This window comes from Eptatretus burgeri, chromosome 1, assembly GCF_056783735.1.
Source record: "Eptatretus burgeri isolate ZD-2024b chromosome 1, Ebu_testis_v1, whole genome shotgun sequence".
Lineage (NCBI taxonomy): Eukaryota > Metazoa > Chordata > Myxini > Myxiniformes > Myxinidae > Eptatretus > Eptatretus burgeri.
In genome coordinates, this window is record NC_140961.1 from 106,483,963 (window position 1) to 106,507,868 (window position 23,906).

The 23,906-nt window shown below is 44.0% G+C and overlaps 1 protein-coding gene across 5 annotated transcripts in view; it reads right to left on the reverse strand.

Annotated features, from left to right (window-relative positions):
- The window catches only part of LOC147035132 (ADP-ribosylation factor GTPase-activating protein 1-like), a 259,117-nt gene extending 238,192 nt beyond the window's left edge, over positions 1 to 20,925 (reverse strand). For 2 of the 5 annotated variants that reach the window (XM_085894008.1, XM_085893985.1), the window contains exon 1: positions 20,677 to 20,918. The gene's annotated coding sequence lies outside the window, so the exon portion shown is untranslated. Of the gene's footprint in view, positions 1 to 9,084; positions 9,219 to 20,676 lie in introns of all 5 variants that reach the window. The other 3 variants (XM_085894000.1, XR_015061436.1, XM_085893994.1) reach the window with 3 other exon arrangements.
- Positions 20,926 to 23,906: the final 2,981 nt, after the last annotated feature.

The window sequence follows — 23,906 nt, forward strand, 5'->3', positions numbered from 1 at the left end:
ATCCTCTTCAGAGGAATTTACTGGATTCTAACTCATCATCACATCAAAAGTTATGTCTCGTATCTATACTAATAAATGTGTGTGTGTGTGTCCTCCATAAACTTTGCATGCATACTAAGGGAACTCCAAGGAAGTGTGTGAGTTAAAATCAGGTGTTTGAATAATTTAAGTCCCCCTTTGAAGGTAATCAACAGCCTTATTTAATTATCCTTCGTAAGGCATTATACTTGGTCAGCCCTCTGTCAGCTTGCTGGGGTCTTAATTCGCCATTTTGTTCAGCCAATTCAAACATGCCTTGATTTGGAAGCACGATCTACCCTCACAGACTAATTAAAGTATATAATCTAATTAAAGTATATAATCAAAATATTATGTCCAATTTGAGAATTAGATCTCATGGACTACATAAGTGTCAAAATCTGGAGTGAAATCTGGACATTTCAACAAAGTAGTGATTTTTTTTTATAACAAAGTGTATTTATTGAAGCAAAGCATTCAACTGAACTTATTCTGCTGTTCGGACAATTATATTGAGTGAAGAAAAGATTAAGGAACGTGGAGAAAGTGTAACTTCATTGAGCACAACGCTGTGCTATCTTACCTGCTTTTGCAATCTGTGGTGCTACAGTCCACAGGGGGGTCATTCTTTTTTCGGCAATTATGTAAGCAGTTTGCTCTTTACCATTTTGCACACTCTGCTTTCATGACAAAATATGAATATAAATATTCTATTATAGTTGCTGCAATACAGTATATTAACTCTCGATCTGATTTCCTCTAACAACTAACAGTTGGTAGTTTCTGCAAGCGAAGGGGTACTTTTTTTTGGTGCTGCAAGTGTCAAGCGAAGAGGGTATTTTTGCTTTCCACCATTTTGTGCGATCAGCTTTCATGACTCAATATTAATATAAATACGCTGGCAGTCGCTGCAATGTATTGTTACAGATTTCCGCCCGCTGGCGTGCGAACGACCGCGTTTAACCAATAGTGGCCGCCTCGCCCACCGAACGGACAATCCAGTCGCGGCTTTCTGGATCAATGCCGAATACCAGCCACGGGTGTGTTTTTAACCACACCACAACCTTGTCCGCACTCTACCCGCGCTACAGGGTCTGATTTCCAAATCTTCGATTTACCTAATTATTCGCGCAGGTAGATAACCGAGAGATTGTACCTCAACAGGGCCACTTGGAAACGAGCCGCTTAAGCAGCTCGCTTCCTTTTGGGATAACCGAGCAGGGTATTATCGTGCAGTCCCATTGGACCCGATCACTTTACCGGCTATTTAAAAACCAACTATATTCCGAGTGCAAGATGGCAGCTCAATTAAGGGAAGAGGACGCAACGAAGGGTTAACATTTGAACAAGCACATTTATTGACAAAGCACATGTAAACAATGATGCAGTCATGCAGGTATGTAATTATGCAAGGCCGAACACGCACACAAGTATACAACCAACAAAAGTAATGCAAAAGAACTACTACCATCTATTATGTACAGTCACTTATACAGTTCTACTTGCGGACATGGCGCCACAACATTCATTCAAAAGCAAGGAAAAACCCCAGGAAAGACGAGGGGTAGACTGGACTTTTTGGGTCTTTATTGCACGGAGCCGTGTAGACTGCAGAGGCTCCGCGAGGCCATGCTGGTTTCCTTCACCTTGCTGGGGCGACCCGCGACGTCCCGTCCCTACGGCAGCTGTCGTGACCGCGGTCGGGCCCAGGCCTCGTCTGACGGCCTGGTGATTCGGGCCGAGCCGGCAATGCCTCAGAGGAACGAACGGGCCTTATGCTCTTTCAGAGTTGATGCTCTCTTTAAGAACCCGTCCATCCCTCGTGCTGCTCGTACTCTACCGAAGCCCAATCATCTCGGACCGTTCGCTGCTGGCTGGCAACCTCTCCACGTCCCACACGAACGCGCTGTTATGCATGGCACGGCCGGCCTACTGTACTCCCCGCTCCGTCTCCTCGGTGAACCCGGACTTCCACTGCCCTCCACTTGACTTTAACTCCACTCCTCACACCGCTCCAAACCACAACCGACTCTCGACTGCCTGAACTGGCGCTCTGCACGTCTTTTTATTGGGTTCCTGAGGCGAGATCTGATCTCCGCACTTTCACGTCTGACACCCACTGGCTCCGCCCCTCTCGCTCTCCTGATCCGAACTCCGAGGCGAAGCTTGGAGCGAGCGGACGTGGCAGGAATCATCGACGCTGAAGGGAGAGCGGACGTGGTAGAAATCACCGTCGCTAGGAAAAAGGAAACCCCCACGTCTGTTTGCAGCGATCTCGCCATTGCTGGCACAAAGATGGTGGCGCCCGCGGAGTTGAAGGTGAAGCGATGTTGTTTCGTTGTTGGGTATTGGGGGAGATGCGGTTTAGGAGATGGTGGCTGTGGTTGGCGTTGTGGAGAAGGTGGTTGTGTGAGGGCGGTTGTGGAGGAGGTTGTGGTTGTGGTTGAAATGCGGTTGGCGGTATGGAGAAGGTGGTTGTGGTTGGTGTTGTGGAGAAGGTGGTGGTTCTAGTTGAAATGCGTTTGGTCAGAGCGATGTTGGTGGTGGAGGTGGTTGTTGTGAAGTGGTTGGTCCAAAATAACGATAGCAAAAGAATAAAGGCTACCTCAAAGATCACAGCCTTGATCACACGAATAAATCCCATTAGACAACGGTGGGGAAATCTATCTGAACACAGACTTACCGGAATAACTGAACTAAGGACCTATATGGTGTTCTGCGAATTTCCACAGCCATAACAGTATTAATAGTCGGCAGTTGCTGAAAACAGAGGTACGCAAACAGCACATATGGATGGAACAAATTCGCACACACTCTTCAATCTCACTCTTCCATCCAGGTCTTCAAAATAGCTGTTCACCACCATCTCTTTCCCCCCCCCACCCCATCCAAAAGCATGATCTTTTCTACCCCCGTTAATCCACCCCAAACCCACCTCCTTCAAATTCACTGCTTTCCTTCCTGAAAGTCCCTGTAGTGTCCATCTTGTTTACCCCCATGTACCCCGCCCCATCCCTCACCCTTCCACAGACCTCATGTGTCTATTCCCCACTGTTGTGTGCTTCCCTCTCCCATCCCTCTTGTTATACGTTCTGAGTGTTAGCTTTCGTATGAGCCTTGTCATTGTAGATTTTTTTTAAATAAATAAATTGACTCTGTGGTGTGTGTGTGTGTGTGTGTGTGTGTGTGTGTGTGTGTGTGTGTGTGTGTGTGTGTGTGTGTGTGTGTGTGTGTGTGTGTGTGTGTGTGTGTGTGCCAGCATGCTTAGTTGTGTGTGTGCAGTGTGTGGGTTTCGCGATCTGAACTCAAACTCAAATCTGCACCCGGATGCATGGCGGTGTGGAGGAAGTTATTGTGGCTGTCTCACGAACCATGTGCTTCTGCATGTGGGGAGCACACGTGCTGGCTGCAGCATCGAAGCCACGTGGCACGTTCCACTGTGCAGTGTGTGTGAGGGGACATCCATGTATGTGTGTGAGTGAATAGATGAGTATAACGCCGGTGCATGTGCACGGTTAGCACGGACCATAAGGAGGTTGAAGGAACATGTATGGGGGAGGGGGGTGAAGAGGTGTTTTGCTGCCTTCCAATCCACTCCCCTCCCCTCCTGTCACGCTGCCATACACTCCCCTCCCCTCACACTGTCATACGCTCCCCTACCCTCTGCCATACCCTGCCCTTACCTACCCTCACGCTGCCTTCCCCTCCCCTCCTCCTCCCCCACCTCACGCTGCTTCCCCTCTTCTCTCCTCCCCCCCTCATGCTGCTTTCCCTCCTCTCCCCCCTCATGCTGCCTTCCCCTCCCCTCTCGCTGCCTTCCCCTCCCCTCCCCTCCCCTCCCCTCACATTATCCCCCCCCCAAAACCTCCTCCTCCACTATACAACTCTCTGGAGGTCACGGAGAGGAAGGGGTGTCAAAGAATGTGCCAACTAGACAAATGAAAGTTTATATTTTTATTAACAGTCAGAACTGCTGCTCGGATCAATTCCGCAATTCCGCAATTCCACTGAAGAAATTTAAGAGCTTATTGTACGTGTGTAAATAAAATAAAGGCAAGAACAATGGTGCAGCTTTTACGATGATTGAAGGAAAATGCCCGTCCTTAACGCTTACCTCCTCCCAAAGCCCCACCATCCCCCATGGACCACTCTGGGCGGTGTTTAGTATGACCCGTTTGAACATGCTGTTTGAATGTACTTAATTTTGTTTATTCTAATGCCGGCATAAGGGGACCATTCCACCCCCCTCAGCTTTCTCTCAAGCCTCCCTATGAAACCCACATCCAGAACACCTCCTTCCCTTCCCCACTACCCCATCTCTCCCCCATCCTAAAAACTCCCTCTCCCCTTCCGGAGTGTAGTACGGCGACATGTGGTGAGGCATCGCTCTCCCCCCCACCCCTTCCCTCGCTCCCTTTTCCTCACCACTTCCTTGCTCCCCACTCACCCCCCCCCCCCAAGCGAAGTGATGGGTTATATTTGCTCGTCTTAAATAAAATTTGGAAACAGCACCTGCTGTTGCTGTTGGCTTATTTGTAAGCATTTGTAATGAAACTCTAATCATGTGCATTCATGTTCATAAAATGTAAAAATTCTCTCTTATGAATTACGAACCACCGGGAACCGGGCAAAAACAAAAAGGTGCTTTTACAATTATTCTGGGTAGAGATTGGGAAGAATTTCAATGTCACACATGAAAACAAATGTCACGAGTTGAGATCAGAGTATGAAACGACCGACCCATCAGGCTTGCACTGATTGTTCCCTCTCTCATCAGTGAGAATGAAGAAGCAAAAACGAGGTTGTTGCTTCACTCAAAGTATGCAAGTTCCACCGATGCAAACATCATCATTCACGGCCCTGACACTGATGTTGCCGTCATCGCCATTGGTGTATCAAAACACCTTCCCTCTAAGCTGTTCTTTTCAACTGGACATAAATATCGGGCAAAGGTTATTGATCGAGGAATAATTTGAGATGGTCTGGGCAATTGTTTCGAACAATCTAATTCATCATCATGTCTTCAAGGGATGTGATTCCACAAGCACGTTCAAAGGCAAGGGAAAACATTGACCTTTCACACTAATGTGAAAAAAAAGGAATACCAAGTGGCTTTTCTGACGTGGGCTCTTTATTCAACTTCAGCAGCACTTATGAGGCCTCATTAGAAAAGTTTGTTTGTTCATTGTATGGGCAACAGTTTACTGACAACCTCAATGAAGAAAAAGACATAGATTACTTTGCTTAGCATTATCACCCAGCAAAGTGGTTCTACCCCCCCCCCCCCCAACGAAAGACACTTTCCATCAACACTTTCTTTGATGCAATTATCAATCAGGTGTCCATCGTCATTCCCTGTCTCCAATTATTCAAACTCCTCCTCATAGTGATGACCTTGATTCTCACCATTGTCTGGATGACCAAAGATCCCATTCCCATATCGACTTTGGAGATATTCAATATTGTTTGCTGCACCTGCAAGCAGTCAAAGTGTGTATCTAGACGATGTCAGGGCCATAACTCCGGACTTTCCTGGACTGTTTGTTCTTGTTGGGACTGCAACAATAGTTCTCGGACCACCGCTGAAAAACTTTCGAGATCAGTAATACAGGCGGTGACGAAAATTTGGATGACAATTCACGAAAAGTTTCAAAAAGCTTGACGATTCTAACTTGGTAGTTTATAGGTATGATGTAGGTATGTAGGTATGGGTATTTGTAGGTATGATGATGAGGCATTTGATGATATGAGTGAGGAATGTTAAAAAAAAAACTATCATTATATTAACAAACCATTGCGGCTGATAACCCAGTCAAGGTATTATTGAGCAGGCCAAAAATAACAATAAAAATAAATGGCAAATTAAGACCCCCATCAGGGAGAGCGAGGTATCAGAGGATGTGCATGATAAAGTACATAATTAAATAAGGCCATTAATCATCTTCAAAAGGGGTGTTTTAATTAACCCAAACATACAATTTTCACTCATGTACTCCCTTGGAGTGTCGTTCGTATCCCTGCAAAGTTTCATGCTGCTACGTTTCATGGTTTTGAAGTTATGGAGGAGACACACACAGACCAACTGATTGACATTTATTCGTACAGATTGACTGCTATTGACATTGCATGTGGTGCACGTTTCTGTCTACGCTGTTGCTGATGATTCACCAATGAGTGATTAAACCAGTCTGGCAGCCGATGGGGTGTGTAGCATTGGGTTTCTCATGCATGTGCTTCTTGTTAATGTTGGCAGCTGGAGAGGAATTCAGGTAGAATTTGAAACAGCAAAGGCCCTACCTTGCGTCGCTTTTCATGGTTGCTTCATGCAGCTTTCTTCGGCTAGACGTTTCCACTACCTTTTTAGGCAGACCTTTCTATGATGCATTAGTTACTCTCCGAGTGAAAAACCCTTACCTTTCTACCATCTTAACTCTCCTCTTCCTTACCTTCAGGATATGGCCTCTGGTCCTATCACTGTCTATTCTGCTGAAGAACTCTTCTGCACTTCTTTTCTTCCTAACCTTCATTATCTTAAACATCTCGAACCTTGCTCCCACCTCAACCACTACTTGCCCTCACTACCACTCACCACTGCATTCCCTCGCTACCCCTCACCATGCTCTCAACACCGAATGCCCTTGCTACCCCCTCAACAATGCCTGCACTCACTAACCCCTCACCACTGCCTGTGAAAAGTATTCAAAAGTTGAAAAATGGAGAGGGCGCACCGAAGATGACCCGAGCCTGGGGAGTCATTTCATCTAAGGCCGGCCCCGATTGCATTGACATTGGCAAGAATTGTTGGTAGCTGAGGTGATTGTAATGTGTGATTGTATTCCAACGTCATGAATGAGATCTCGATAAGACAGTCTCGTGAAAAGGTGACTGTGTTGTCTTTGTTTGTTCAATGCTCACCAACTGTGTTCACCCTGAAAACTTGCAATAAATAAATAAAAATAAGTGTATAATTTTCTTTTTAAAAGTTTAAGAATATCATACAGTATATAGATATATATATATATATATATATATATATATATATATATATATATATATATATATATATATATATATATATATATATATATATATATCGTTAGGGCTGTGGAAATTTACAATACACCAGAAAGGTCCTTAAGTTAGATATATCGATAAGTTCATGTGTAGTTAGTCCACACCCGTTGTTTGGAGGGAATATGTGTGATTCATCCGGGCTGCGACGCTTTGAGTTAGCCATTTTTCTTTACTTGTCGTCATTTTGGAACAACCACGCCATCTCAACAACCACGCCATCCACACCACAACGCCACTAAAGGAGCAACGAAACCAGCCCCACCCCAATTTCTCCTCCGGTAAACAAGTTTGATGGTTGGAAACCAGCCCACCCCAATTTCTCCTCCGGAAAACAAGTTTGACGGTTGGAAACCAGCCCCACCCCAATTTTTCCTCCGGTAAACAAGTTTGACGGTTGGAAACCAACTCCCGCCACAATTTCTCTAGAATGTTCCTCCCCCCACCCACGCGCCGAGAAGGGCGGGGCAGGCGCAGGAGAAATAAAAGGGCAAGAGGAGTGCCTGGAAAAGAGAGCGGATAGCAGACTTGGGGCAGTCGTGTGGAAGTCTTGGTCGTGGTCCAAGTCTGTCGTGGTCCAAGTCTTCGTCGTAGACAGACTTGGGGAAGTCGGGTGGAAGTCTTGTCCTAGTGGTCGTGGGGAGAAGGCATCACGACCTGCCCACTGTTGCAAGGCCCGAGATCAGGCGCGGCTGTCCTAGTGGCCGTGGGGAGAAGGCGTCATGACCTGCCCACCGTTGCAAGGCCCGAGATCAGGCGTGGCTACGCTAGTTCCCGTGGGGACGAGACGTCGCGACCTGCCCACCGTTGCACCACGAGGGTGCGGGTAAGACCCTTCGGTCTCGTGGGCCTTTTCGGTCATCCATGGCCCATGACCATAAATGTCTACGGACCCCGTCTAACCCCTTGCCTGTGAGGGAGGTCTTTCTTTGTTTTCGTATGCATGCTGTGGCACCGTATCCTGCCAAGTAGAAACTGTGTAAGTGCTTGTAAATAATAATTATAGTTGGTCGTATTGCTTTTGCATTCTATTTGTTGCTTGTATATTGCATGATTCCTTGCTTGTGTTGTGTGTGAAATATGTGCTTTGTAATAAATGTGCTTGTGTGAAATGTATCCCGTTTGTCGTCTCTTTCCCCATTGAAAGTGCCATCTTGCATCATGTAAGGGATTGGTAGTGGGTTTAGACACCAGTAAATAATCTGAACCGTCGAGGTCGGCGATAACTTCGCTCAGTTATCCCTGCAGCATGGAACGAGCCGCTTAAGGGGTTCATGTCCAGAGTTGACCTGCGGCGTGGTACAACTCCTCGGTACGCTACCCGCGCGGGTATTTAGGTATATCGACATTCGGCGATTCACCCTATTTCACGTGGGTAAAATGCGGACTGGGTTGTGGTGAGGTTAAACCCCCACCCGTGGCTAGCTCCTTGGCGGTAGTTCCAAGAGAGTCACGACTGAATTGTCCGTTCCAGTGGGCGACGCGTCGCGATTTAAGTTACGTGGCCGATCGCACGCCGGGCAGGCGAAATTCGTAACAATATATACATATAAATATAAACACTGATGATATATATTCCAGCCCCACTTCACATCAACACTCCTCCAGACCTCAGTCACACCCCTCCCCATGTGAATTTAACTTGATAAGCTGGTGTATTAAATTGATGTGGTGTCGATGTGGTGCAGGCGTAATGGGTTTCCTTGCGTGTATATGTGTATCGTACAGCGATGCTGTTCGCATGAAAATGCACCAAATCTGGGGGAAAAATTCCATCTGTTGGGAATATATCTGGTTACTTGAAATAACTAAGCATTTGATCTGATTTGGCATTGGAGACACAGCATTCTTAAAGTGCAATGAGGAATCTGCAGCATTTATAATCAGGAAAGGCTCAATTGAGGCATAGCATATTGGTGGCTCCACAGAATCTGGGGAAGTGACTCAGTTACTGACCCCACGTCATTGGGTCAACTGGATAAGCGCCCCTCCCACCTTCGAAGGATGGACAACGTGCTACATGATGCAGCACGAGGCTGAAGTTTCAGTCGGATCTGGTTCTTTCGAAATCAGTTCCAAAATAAACCAGTGAGAAGCAGGAATGCTTCATGCCTTTCCTGCATCATGAACTGGAAAGAATGAAAATAAAAGTCATTACATGACTCTTTGTGAACACCCACCTGAACACTAAAAATAATAAGGCGGTCGCTAAGAAAAAGTATCTCCCTCGATTGCAGGTGATTATTACAGCCACTTATATTGATTGATGTCACCAGACATTTGATAACAGGTGGCATCGCAACAGAGCACCGCTTGAAAGGATGTTAAATGGCACACCAAGCTCAGCAGAGTTATTTATAGTGACAACCTATGGCACAATAACTATAACACGGCATAGTTTGAGATCTAATTTTCTTATCGGCGGAAGAGCGGGAGAGGTTTCATTGCAAAGGAAAAATCAAAATGCGCTGTGCGGATCCTTGCAATGAAATGGAGACACCATGCAGGTAAGTCGGCTAAAAGGTTGCACCATGAAATAGCTAAAGGCTTTGCAAATATTTGGCCTTTGGGTGAAATAGCACAAGCTCACACTCTTTCATCATACCCTACCTGTTGATTCGAAGTGCTTTAACAAGCTTTGCTCAGATACGACAGCCGACGCAATGAGCAGAAAGTCACCTGCAGACACTTTGATGTCTCCACCCCCAACACACACCACCCCAAAGCATTCAAATGGAAATCAAAGCTGGTGCTGTCTTGCGGTCGATGGCAATGTCTGGGATGGTGTTCGGCGCTAATTGCAGATACAAACAGCGCCTTCGTGTCTGAGCTCGCACATCACACCTTCGATGCTAGCTTTCCCTTGCAATGACTGCAAAGGCATGCATTTCCACGCGATCATGGTCCCCACGACCCCATTTGATGGCACCGATTCGACCCACAAATCGCTCATCGTTTTGTTGTGGCATTCAGCACGTCAAATACACCTGGCTTTTGAGCCTGGAAAATGGTGTCCCTGCAAACACGCTCTACCAACCTACGTTAGTTGGGGAATGTCAGAGAGGCTGAGTGCTCTGCACACGCATTTGTAGTGGAACAGGTGCGCACACAGGAAATTCCTTCGTCAAATTACTTGGGCATTTGCAATTGGACTGGGAAAGAGGGCATTAGTTGTCTGGATAGGCTTGTTGTTCCAGCATTTCTGTGCCAAACACGATTGGAATGTGTGACCTGCTAATTTGACCATCACCTCGGATGGATGTTGAGCCATTCCCAGCATATCTTCCCTGGCTTGACTGATTTCTTTCTTTTGTACAATTACATTTACTTTCCTGCAAATGATTTGATCACAAAGCAAATATAATTGGCTAAAGAGTACTTTATTCACATGGCATCAAAATTTGATGGCAAAAGGAAATAATCAATTCTACCCTACCAGGAACCAACTGCATCGGTCCAGGTGAATTTATTTCCTGGTTGCACACCTACATCCCTCAACCTAAGATCCATAATCTTTTTAAGGGCACACGTCGAGCTATCCTGGACCAATTTCACCACATCTATATTAAAATCACCCACAACAATCACTGAGTCATAGGTGGAAAGGAGAAGTTCCAACTGGCACAGGAGCTCCATCTTTTCCAAGACACTCTGAGGGCACATACATTGACTGGGGTCAGGTTGGTCAACAACACGATCACCCAGAGCGAGGCCGACTGCCCCAAGATAATCAAATCTAAACTCAGGACATCAACATCTGGGCTCTTAATAAGGAACAATCAGCCTGGTATTAATTCAACAGCTGAGCAGGATTTGAACTCAGGACCCTCGGATCCAAAGCCCACCACCCGAACCATTAAGCCAACACCAGGCACATGCATATGCCAGGATCCATAATCCAAAATAAGACAAGTCTTCAATCTGCATGTAAAATAGATTTCCAGTTCCGGCCTATTGTTTAGAGGGATGGGACAGGGAAATGGCATTGAATTTCACTGTTCCATTCCTTGAGTAATGTCCCCACTCAAGAATCTCGAATTTCCAACTTTTGTCGTTTCGTTGAACAATCTATCTTTAAATCCCTCTGGCCCTATCAATCCATCTTTCAACCTTTCTTTAACTCCACTTACCCATCCATCACCAGTCCCTCACCCTTCACCCTCCAAAAAAAAGGAACTCATAAACTCCTCAATCCTCACGATCCTGCCCTTTTTGCCATTCAAACTCTTAAGTCCCATGGGAAACTTCCCTCACCTGAATCCACCTGTTCCTTTCTCCATCTAAAACCACTCTCGTCGTCTGGCCACCTACTAATCCCCACTTCAACCCCCCCCCATTCCATTCATTCAGCATCCAAAACAATCCCAGCCCCTCCCCCAACACCACCACCACCACCACATCACGAATAGCAATTACCCTATTAACACAGTTGCCTCAGTAGAATGACCCGAATTAATTACCCCATTAACTGCAGGCTATAAATCTGCACATCTCAGGGTGTGCAAATCATCATGGCATTAAATAAATTTCTTTATTTTCTTAAATTATTTCCTGTGAAAGTCCCAAATAAAACCCGAACATTGGCACAACGATTGTAGTCATGCGAGATAAACAGCTGCACCCTGCTCGTAGGGTGGAATTTTGAATAAAAGAAGATATATATATATATATATATATATATATATATATATATATATATATATATATATATATATATATATATATATATATTATTACACACGCTGGTATACTGAAACAAATAAATAAATAAATAAAAATTGGTGAAAAAAATAATAATCAGGAGATATACCGAGATGTGGCAACAATGAACAAATCGAAGAAAGGTGTTTGGAATCTTTAAAAAGCGTACATGGACTACACGATTTTTAAAAACCTCCAATGGACGCTGCTCCACCTGGAACAGTGGAACGTATGACGTCAAGACGTACTAGGAAGTAAGTACAGCAGGATTTAACTTTTATCCCTCAGCATCCGAGCTCATCAGCTCCCTTCAAGCAATTTCGTTTTTCTTTGCCCTCGTGGCTGGTTTCAAAGCAATTGGTTATTTATATGAATCGGATGTGCACAAAGGAAACTGAAAACCCACTCCGTGGGAGAACCTCCTGTGCTGCTGCCCTTCACACGTCAGCTCACCGGATGACAGGATTGGGGCAAAGCCTTCGGGACCCCCTTCCTTGATAAGAGGAAAACCAGGGGGTAAACTTCCTGGGTCAGATTGAGGTGTTGTCTGGCGGTGCTGAGGAGTCGTCCACCAGACAGTGATCTCCTTGGGTCAACATGAAGGCATTCCTTCGGGTGGGTAGCTGGAATGTCCTATCCCTAAGAGAGGATGATCACTTGTCTCTGTTTTCATCTGAGCTCAAGCGTTTGAACATCGGTATTGCAGCACTCTCTGAGGTTTGGATACTGAATAGTGGCAAGATCATGGCGGATGGTTACACCCACAATTGGTCTGGTCACTCTGATGGTTACCAAGCCCAAGTAGTTGCTGTAGCTGTGTCCATTAAGCTGACTCCAATGACAATTTTGGTAACGCCAGACAACTAGTGGATGAGACTAAGGATTCGTCACTCCATGGGTGTCATTTCCTGGTCTCGATACATGCTACGACTGAGGAGAGCGATTTCACTGTGAAGGGCGCATTTTATGCCATGTTCGAGTCTGTGGTTGATCAGTTCAACAGGCAAGATTTCACTGCATCGACAGGCAATGATCAGGATGGATATGAGACATGTGTTGGTCCCCAGGGGTCTGGAACGGTGAACTAGAAAAACACCAACTTCGAATACAACAAGCGGTATTTATCTATTCCAAACACCAAGTTCCTTGACTTTGCACAAAGTCATGGACTTAGGCTGGCTGGTTCATGGTTTCAGCATCCACAGGCTCATCGCTGTTCTTGGTATTCCAATGTTGATGGTGTGGCAAAGGAGACAGACCATGTGCTCATTGAAGGTCGCTGGAGGATGATCCAGATCTGCAGGGTCTACTGGAGTGCTCAGTTCCTCAACACCGACCAGGCTTGTTGTAGCAACTGAAGTTGCACCTTAAATCCAGGAGAATGGTACCATTCCAGGCTCGGCTGGATGTTGGCAACCTCAACAATGACAGGGTAGCTAAGGTGTTTGCGAACAGTCTGAGTGGGGATTTGGGGGTGTATGTGCTTTGGAGAATCCTGAAGAGTTGTGGTGTACCTTCAAGACAACCATCCTTGATGTTGCTGGCAGAGTTCTTGGAACTCACCATCGGGTGAAGAAAAATTCTCTCTCTCTCAAGGGATACTGAATACCATTGACCACAGTCAAAGGAATGGGCTTAATAGAAGAGCAGAGCTGTTCAAGGAGTGGAGGTGTAAAACTGTGTGCTGAGGGTGGACAAGGAGGATATGTGCGAGGAATAGCTGAGGGGGTAGAGCCTCACCTGTGGTCAAGTGATTCTCGTCCTGCTTTTAGGGGAATTCTTGCATTGCATTCGTCCAAACCCGTCCCTTGGTGTACTGTAGGAAGAGCGGAAGGTGGTTGCCTCTTGACAGAGGAGTGTAAAGTGAAGGCCTGCTGGCCAGTTAATTTGAGCGGCTGTACCAGGCTGACCAACGAGCTGTTGAGTTGGATGTCAGGGGTGTTGCAATCCCTATTGCTGACCATCCAATCAACTGTGTTCCACCTTTGTTTGTGGAAACACAGACTGCGGTTAACCAGTTGAAATGGGGTAAAGCTCCTGGGATCTGTGGCATCCATGCTGAACTTCTCAAGGCTGGTGGAAATGCTGCACTTGTGTTGTTGCATGCAGTTCTGTGATCTGCCTGGAACACAGGCATCATCCCAACTGACTGGAAGAGGGGCCTTGTTGTCCCTCTCTGGAAAGGGAAGGGTGATCGCCAAGACTGCAACAACTACCAAAGGGTGACGCTGCTCTCAGTGCCAGGCAAGGTCTTTGCTCGGATAATTCTTGATAGGGTTCGCCACCATCTGCTTGAGCAATCAGGCTTTACAGCAAAAAGGTCAATGATTGACCGTATCGTTGCCCTTCGGGTCCTCACCTGATGCATACGAGAGTTTTGACAGGGGCTGCTCACAACCTATATTGATCTCTGCAAAGCATTTGATTCAGTGAATCAGTATGCCCTCTGGAGGATTTTCGGTCTTCGTGGGGTGCCACCAAAACTGATCTATCTCATGTCTGAACTATACTCTGGTACTGAGAGTGCTGTGAGATGTGGTCATACCATCTCTGACTTATTTCCAGTTGTTTTGGAGTTTGTCAGGGGTGTGTACTCACCCCCACACTTTTATGGACTGTATTCTGGGGAGGATGTCAGAGAGATCAAGCTGTGATGCATCATTTGGGAATGTCAAGATCTCTCACCTTAAGGCCCGGTCACACCTTGACGTTTTAGCCAACATACGCCGATTTTTGAATTTTTTTTTCTAAAACGCTGGCACACGTTGAATACGTTATGGGTAAGTTTTGGTAACATTGAGAGCACGCTGAAAAACACTGCCATACATCGTTGTACGTTGGCTTTAAACGTTGTACTTTTTGGTTGTCCTCAAATTTTTTCATGCTTGAAATTTCACGACGTATGCCGGCGTATGACTCACACGTTCCGCTACGCTGGCCACAAGTTGTATGCACGGTCTGCGATCGTTGACAGACGTCAACACATGCTACTTGTAAGTTAATCATAAGTTGAGACACGCCGAGGTAATGTTTAGCATACCCGAAACTTATTTCTAACCTATGATTAACGTGTTGTTGGCATGTTACGCGATCGTTGCCACACATCGACAGACGTTACTTTAAGTTACTCATAGGCTGAAAGACGTCGGTATAATGGATCGTCCTTGCGTCAGCGTCCACGGCCACGGCCAGGACACTAATTTGCTGCATTCTTCAAACTTTTCTTTGGCATGACGAGGATGTTCACACTTCGATGTCGAGCTTGGCTATGATTCCAATTGTCCATCGGCAGCGTCTATTTAAAATAGTCGAGTTTGAGCGTTTTAACACGTTCAGAAGAAACGTTTCAAATTTCAAAACCCCAGCGTCAAAAAACAAAGGCGAGTGACAGCAATTTAAATCGTTCATTGTACACAATGAAAATAGCTGAGTGGTACCGTTTAAAAGTCGTTGAGTGTAAAAAAAAATCCAATTGTTGAGAGCAAGCGTCTACTTTCAATAGTGGGGTTTGAGCGATTTATCACGTTCAATAGAAACGATTAAAATTTCAAAACCCCAGCGTCAAAAAACAAAGGCGAGTCACAGCAATTTAAATCGTTCATTGTAAACAATGAAAATAGCTGAGTGGTACCGTTTAAAAGTCGTTGAGTGTAAAAAAAATCCAATTGTTGAGCGCAAGCGTCTACTTTCAATAGTGGAGATGCAGCCATTTAAATCGTTGAGTGGCAGCCTATGAATAGCAAACCCCACATCACCGGCAAAGATAAACTGCCGCACGATATGGATAAGTTAGGCTATCGTTGGGCATAGTTTGTGAACGCCGGCTACACGATAATTATTTGTTGGTATATCGTATCTATAAGTAATCAAAGCGCTCTATGCACATTATTAGTTCTTTGTGCATTTGTCCAACCCGTTATGAATAGACCTAAATCGTAAAAACAAGCTATAGCTCATTGTTGAAAAAGCCCCATAAAAAAATTAGCCGCGAAGAACTTCGAACAATGGTGAAAAGATGTCTCCTACCCGTGGACACGCGGACGCAAGGAGGATCCATCATAACCCACACCCTCCCCCTCACACTCACCTACTACTGCCAACATGAACAAACTACTACTAATACTAATACTAATACTGATACTGATACTGATACTGTTACTGCTGACATGGACATCGACTCAAAAAGGACTCAAAAACACTGTTGGGTTCCCCTTTTATGAGCAGCATTATTATATACCAATTCCCAAAACCGCTGGGAACTCGTCTTTATATGGCAGTTGTAACCTAGAAACACGTTCATTTTTTTTTTTTTGTCGACCGGAAGACGTCATTGGAATACGTCTACATACGTCGATGTGTGTTGGGACTACGTAAAGAATTGGTTCAAAGCACGTCAAACATAAGTTAGAAATAAGTTTCGCGTAAAAAAGACATTACCGCGACGTGTTTCGACTTATGAGTAGCTTATAAGTAGCCTTTGTGGACGTGTGTAAGCGTCCGCATATCGTGTGTAAAACTTATCCCCATCGCATGTGGAACGTGTGTCATACGCCGAGTACGTCGTAAAATTTTGAACATGTTTAAAATTTCTTGACGTACTCTACTTACTACGACGTATGATAGCGTACTTTAGCGTTCTACTCACGTATACCAAACTTACTCATACCGTATTTGACGTGCCCCAACGTTTTAGACACATTTTTCTTAGGTCGGCATAAGCTGGCAGGATCGCCATGGTGTGACCACGATGTTGACACTTCCATTTCTACGGTAGTTATGGTTCGAATCGTTGTGCGTCAGCCTTTTAATAGGCTACGTCACGACATCATCGGCGATGCGTGCAACGCGCTATGCCTGAGTTAGACTATCGTTGGGCATCGGTTGTGTAGGCCGACAACAGGTTCAGCATTCGTTGGTATAAGTTATCTATAACACAACGAAACGTTATGTGTCCATTACCAATGCGTTATCCATAAGACCAAGTCGCTATGAATACGTCCGAATCTTTAAAAAAAAACATCAAAAGTTCAACGCAAGCCAGCATTTTACATACATTTTAATACGTTGCCATTGCTGGCTAAAACGTCAAGGTGTGACAAGGCCTTTAATTACACAGACAATGCAGTCATCTTTGCAGAGACTTTGGATATCCCTTTGTGGGCCTGAGAGGTGCTGAATGAGGAGTCTCAGCAGCTGGGATTACGGGTTTCGTGGGCCAAAACTAATATCCAGGCTTTCAATGACATCTTGGATGCTGCTATCTTGTCTGTACCTGCTTGTGGTGAGGATATTGGGGTCATGGAGAGATTCACTTACCTTGGCAATGAGATTCATGTCTCCGCTGGCTGTGAGCCAGAGGTCAATAGACGTCTGGGTCTGGCCTGGAGAGTCATGGATTAACTGGATCATAGATTGTGGCGCCATCGGTACTGGTGCAGGAGGATGAAAGCCTGAGTATTCAGGTCCTTGGTGCTTCCAGTCTTGTTCTACAGATGTGAGACTTGGACTCTGACCAGGGATCTGAGAAGGAGACTTAACTCCTTCGGTACCAGGTCTCTTTGGAGAATCCTTGGCTATCGCTGGTCAGACTTCGTGACCAACGAGCAGTTGCTGAGATTCAGATGCAATTTGTTTCCTTATAGTCCGAGTGTCAGCTGAGGTTGTATAGACATGTGGCTCGTTTTCCTGACGCTGATCCTGCTCACCAGATTCCCTCAGTGAAGGAGCTTAGTGAATGGAGGAGGCCAATGGGCCAACCACGTGCCTCATGGTTGTAGCAGGTTGATCAGCATCTGCAGGAGATGGGAATAGGGATGGGGATGGGTCAAGCATCTGCCTGGCAGATGGCCAGACGGAGTCCCATGGAGTACCTGCGGAAAGTGGACGCAGCGACTCACTGCTCTGGCACATGCTCCCATTCCTGACCTGACCTGACATGCTGTGCTTTAGAAATCCCGTGCAGACTCAGTGTGATCTATGATGGCGATACCGGTATGGAGGCAACGGAAATGATCAAACCGATACAGCATTTCACGAGAGTCATACCTGTATGGCTATAGCAATGGATTCTGACTTGTGGCAATAACCAAAAATGATCTCACTTCAAAACACAATCAATCATTTTAATAGAAGTTAAAGTTGGAAGTAAAATAACCGTTCTCATCATGAGGGGTTGGGAGGGGGGGGAGACCCCATGTGGTAATACGTTTTAAAATTACTGTCAATGATGTTTACATAATGGACCATTGCTCATTTTTGGAACCTGAATTATATATATATATATATATATATATATATATATATATATATATATATATATATATATATATCTCTTCTTCTTCTTCTTCTTCTTCTTCTTCTTCTTCTTCTTCTTCTTCTTCTTTCGGCTGCTCCCGTTCGGGGTCGCCACAGCGGATCATCCGTATGATCCGCATAGTGATTTGGCACATGTTTTACACCGGATGCCCTTCCTGACTCAACCCTGGTCGCCTCTTACGACACAGGGATATGGTATACCTATTTTAACCGGGGTATACACCGGCCCAGTATACTGGTACTCATTTTGCCGACCTCGGAAGGATGACAGGCTGAGTCAACCCCCTGGTGTATTAATTCAGTGGCCCAACGGGACTTGAACTCAGGACCTTTTGGATCCCAAGCCACTGCCCTAACAACTGCGCCAACACCAGGCTATATATATATATATATATATATATATATATATATATATATATATATATATATATATATATATATATATATATATATATATATATATCGGTAGATGGGTATGACCCCACCAGTATATCGATATCAAAAAGAAAGAGAGAAAATAGAAAAAATAAAAACTAGAACGTGCACTTGTAAAGCGCATACCTTCGCCGCAGCCACTCGTTACCTTTGTATTAAGTTGTCCACAACGCATCTCAATACAAATATGCATTTCGTGACCCCCATGACCTTTGACCCACAACCGCTACCCAGGGTGACAATAGTACTATACCTTGTGTCATTTCAGAAGATGGGGAATTGAACACTGAACAATTTGGAGTTAATTTGATGTAAATCGGAAACATATTAACCGTTTTCATCATGAAAAAACGATGTTGACCTTATTGTGACCTTGACCTTTGATCCGATCGCTCCCAAAATCTAATGGATTTGTCCTTTCATGATGCCAAACAAATCCAAAACAATTAAAGCCTCTCTGCGTTTTGTTTTTTTTGCGTTAAGTTGTCTACAACGCTTTCCGATATAAATGTGAATTTGTGTGACCCCCTTGACCTTTGACCCCCAACCGCTGCCTTGGGTGACAAAAGTACTATACCATGTGTCATATTAGAGGATGGGGAATTTAATTTTGAACATTTTGGAGTTAATTTGCTGTAAAACAAAACAAAATTGACAATTTAATCGCGAAAAAACGATTTTGACCTTTTTGTGACCTTCACCTTAACCTTTGTTCTGATCGCTCCCAAAATCTAATCGACTTGTCCTCTCGTGATGCCAAATACATCCACAAAAGTTCATGACAATCTGCGAAGTGGTTTTCGTGTAATGTTGTCCACAACGCTGCCCAATCAAAAACTCTATTTTGGTGACCCCCTTGACCTTTGACTTCCACAGACTAACTAGGGTTGCAAACACTATACCATACGCTATATCAGTGGATCGGGATTTGAATACTGAACATTTTGGACTTAATTTGATGTAAATCGGAACAAAATTGACACTTTAATCGCAAAAAAATGATTTTGACCTTTTTGTGACCTTGACTTGACCTTTGATTCGATCGCTCCCAAAAGCTTCGCCTGGCGTCCTTGAGTAACTACACATCATCTCTGAAATTTTCATGCAAATCGGTCCAGCAGTTTTTGCGCAATGCTGTCCGCACACATATTTACCAATAAATAAATACACAGGGGTCAATATAATACCTTCGTCAAACGAAGTTTGCGAAGGTAGTAATAATTTTTAAAAACCCCAAAAAGATGACAAGCCTCGTCCTGAGTAAAATCAACCACCATGGGATAAAAGGTGAAACCTTGAAATGGATAGATACCTGGTTAACCAAAAGAAGTCAATGTGTTGCTGTTGATGGAGAAATTCCAACCAATAAATATCAGTTAACGCAAGGGTTCATCGATAAAAATGTAGACTGCATAACCGGTCCAATGGACCCAGGAATTGAAATAGTAAACTTGCAAAATATACTATTTCTACTTTATATACAATGTTTAGACTCCAGGACGATATTTGCAAAATAACAAAAAAAAAAATTTTTTTTTGATCTTGTTATTCAAAGAAAACCAAAAAGTAATGTTTATTTATTTATTAATATTTTTCAGCGATCTTTATTTTAAAAAAAATTTCTATACAAACTTGCAGCTCGTTCGTATTGGAGTATTGGCTCAAAAAAAAAAATTTGCTCAGAAAATGTCGATTCACTGATTTTATTTTGAACTTTCCATCAATAAACCAGGAAATGAAACAAAGTAAAATACTGGAGGAAAATAATTAATAGATAAGCTTGTATTTCCGAATTTCTAACATTTAAATCTTTTGAGATGTCTCGTGTTCTAACATTACATCACATCAACCATCGAGATGTTTTTCCTTCATCCAACCAACCATCTTTACATGGAGACCAAAACCATTCGATTTGCTGAGATAACCTCAATGCAATGACGAAATACATATCGATTAGATGTTTCATTGATAAAATAAAATGAAATTGAATAATACAAAACAGACTGAGCAATCCGAACGGAAAATCGGCCGTCCTGCCTGCAGGGTCAAACAAACGCAGGAAAAAAACACACGAAGATAAATAAACCTCGTAAAACCTTCTAAGGTAGGAAATAAAGAGACTAAAAATAAACTTACCTTTGTCAAAGGGAGAAACATGGTGGGAAGTGATTTCAAAATGGAGGAATACTAAAAAATAAATCACGAAACACTGTGGATGAATAAGGAAGCAGCAAAGGAAGCACAAAAGTCCAAACCTCTCAATCCACCCCTCACAGATCACGTGATATTTCGCTGGAAGAAAATAATTCGGAAATTCAAAGATCATGTAAAGTGAAAAGGAAATACTTATCTTTGTCAAAGAAATCGAATCGCTTATCCGATTTGAAACATCGTAAAGTAAACACGAAGTTGAAAAAACAAGATGGTGAAAGTACATCCACGCTTTGTAAATAACTTGAATACACCACGAATGATTCAGGATATCCCCCGGAGATGATGAACCTTGAACGGAATGAGTCGTGTGAAAATCACGAAGGATACAATGTAAAGTACAACCACGGGTCCGTCGGACCCGAACCATGCAGTCGAGGGGTCACGTTTTTATTAAATATAAATAAATTATTCCTGTCAAAACTGAACGGAATGAAAAAAATATTATAACACAGAAATGTAAAAATTCGACTTGAGAGACACATGAAAGGGCATGCAAATATAGGTTGAAATAAAAAAGTTACATATAGCACCGCCACTGAGCTGAGATAGACCCTATTATGTTCTCAATCCATCAGATCACACACAGCACGCCGTTTCTGTGAACAGATCGAGCTTCATTGGAAGCTCACACAAAACACACCGAGCTCATGGCAATCAAAGAGCGAAGAGGAAGAACATCATATATGAGACCAAAGTGCAACAGAGCACGCATGGGATGGCGGCAGATGACGTCACATCCTATGCAATAAAACAACAACAACAACCAATACTGGCGCACAGCAAAAAAAAAAAAAAAAAAATCAGCCGCGTCCATTGGACCCACCCGATGCATGCTTGGGTATCAGGTGTCTCACAGGGCACCGTTCTCGGCCCCCTTATGTTTCTGATGTATATAAATGACATCGAGGAGATAATCAGTCTTGGGACCAAGATAAGGGCCCTGTTACACCTTGACGTTTTGGCCAGCGTATGGCAAGGTATCAAAATGTATGTAAAACGCTGGCTTACGCTGAACCATTGATGTTTTTTTTTCCAGTTTTGGACGGATTCATAACGAGTTGGACGTATGCGTAACGTATTAGTAACGTACACAGAACGTTGTGATAACATATAGATAACTTGTATCAACGAATGCTGAGCGTGTTATTGGCGTTCACAACTTATGCCCAACGATACTCTAACTTATGCAGAGCGCGCGGCAGCGTATCGCCGACGATCATGTGGCGTAGGCTATTAATAGGCTGCGGCTCGACGATTCAAATCATAAGAGCACTAGACATTGAAGTGTCAAGCCGCTGTCACACCTTGACGTTTTAGCCAGCGTACGCCGACTTATGAAAAATTTGCTGAATATGCTGGCACACGTCGAATACGTTATGGGTAAGTTTTGTATACGTTAAGAGCACGCTGAAGCACGCTGGCATACGTCGTAGTACGCCGAGTACGTCGACAAATTTTCAGCATGTTGAAAATTTTTCGACGTATGCCAGCGTATGACACACATTCCACATAAGCTGGCCATAAGTTGTAGGCACGTTACGCGATCGTTGACACACGTCGACACACGTTACTTGTAAGTTACTCATAAGTCGAAACACGTCTAGGTAATGGTTAGCGTCAGTGTTCCAGACTCCCTGGTTTTTTTTTTTTTCTTCGGTATGACGGTGATGTTGACACTTCGATTTCTCGTGCGGTTATGATTTAAATCGTTGAGCGGCAGCCTATTAATTATATTATATTATATTATATTATAACCGCACTAGAAATCGAAGTGTAAACATCACCCTCATACCGAAGAAAAAAAAATAAAATAAAAAACCAGGGAGTCTGAAACACGGATGCTAACCATTACCTCGACGTGTTTCGACTTATGAGTAACTTACAAGTAACGTGTGTCGATGTGTGTCAACGATCGCGAAACGTGCCTACAACACGTTACTCATATGTTAGAAATAAGTTTCGGGTATGCTAAACATTACCTCGACGTGTTTCGACTTATGAGTTACTTACAAGTAACGTGTGTCGACGTGTGTCAACGATCGCGTAACGTGCCTACAACTTATGGCCAGCTTATGTGGAACGTGTGAGTCATACACTGGCATACGTCGAAAAATTTCAAGCATTGAAAATTTGTCTCTCAGCTCGGCGTACTACGACGTATGCCAGCATACTACGACGTATGCCAGCGTACTACGACATATGCCAGCATGCTCTTAACATATACAAAACTTACCCATACGTATCCGACGTGTGCCAACATTTTAGATAAATTTTTCATACGTCGACATACGCTGGCTAAATCGTCAAGGTGTGACAGGGCCTCAAAGCTCTTCGTTGACGATTGCTTTTTGTACCGCCACACTTGTGAGCTGGAAGATCAAGTACAGTTGCAGAAAGATCGAGATGCATTGAGGGACTGGTTTCACAGAGAGCAAATGACTTTCAACCCATAAAAGTGTCACACAATGCATGCATCAAGATGCAGACAACCTCCAGATTTCACATACTGCATGATGAGGGTAAACCTTACATCCGTTCAGCAGAGCCATTACCTTGCATGTGTCAACCTAACAAGCAACATGACATGGAATCATTATGTAATGTGAATGATGCAAACAAAATCCTGGGATTCATAAGGAGAAACCAAACCAAATATGACACAAAAGTTAAGAAAGCTGCGTACAAGGCATTGGTACGTCCAAGACTTGAGTATGCAGCATCAGTCTTGGATCCCCACCAAGCCCATACCTTGTAAATAAACAGGAAATGGTACATAGACGTGCAGCACGGTTCGTCTCTAATGACTATGCCAGAACCTCCAAGGTTATGTCAATGTTGAACTCATTGGAGTTGGCTTCATTGCAATAGTGACAACAGCTAAGTAGGCTCATATTGTTCTACAAAGCAGTGCACCATGAAGTTGATATTGATATACCACCATATGTCAACCAAGCAGTCCACTCCAGGAGAGGAAACACCAATTGGTTTTTGCCTTTCCAGCATTTCACGAAGGCAAACCTAAATAGGTACATACCTACTACTATGAAAGACTGGAATAACCTCGCCACAGAAAACAACAAATCAAACCACCTCACAGCATTTTAAAATACAATTAGATAAGTAAAACCACAAGCAAAATTGAACAGTGTAGG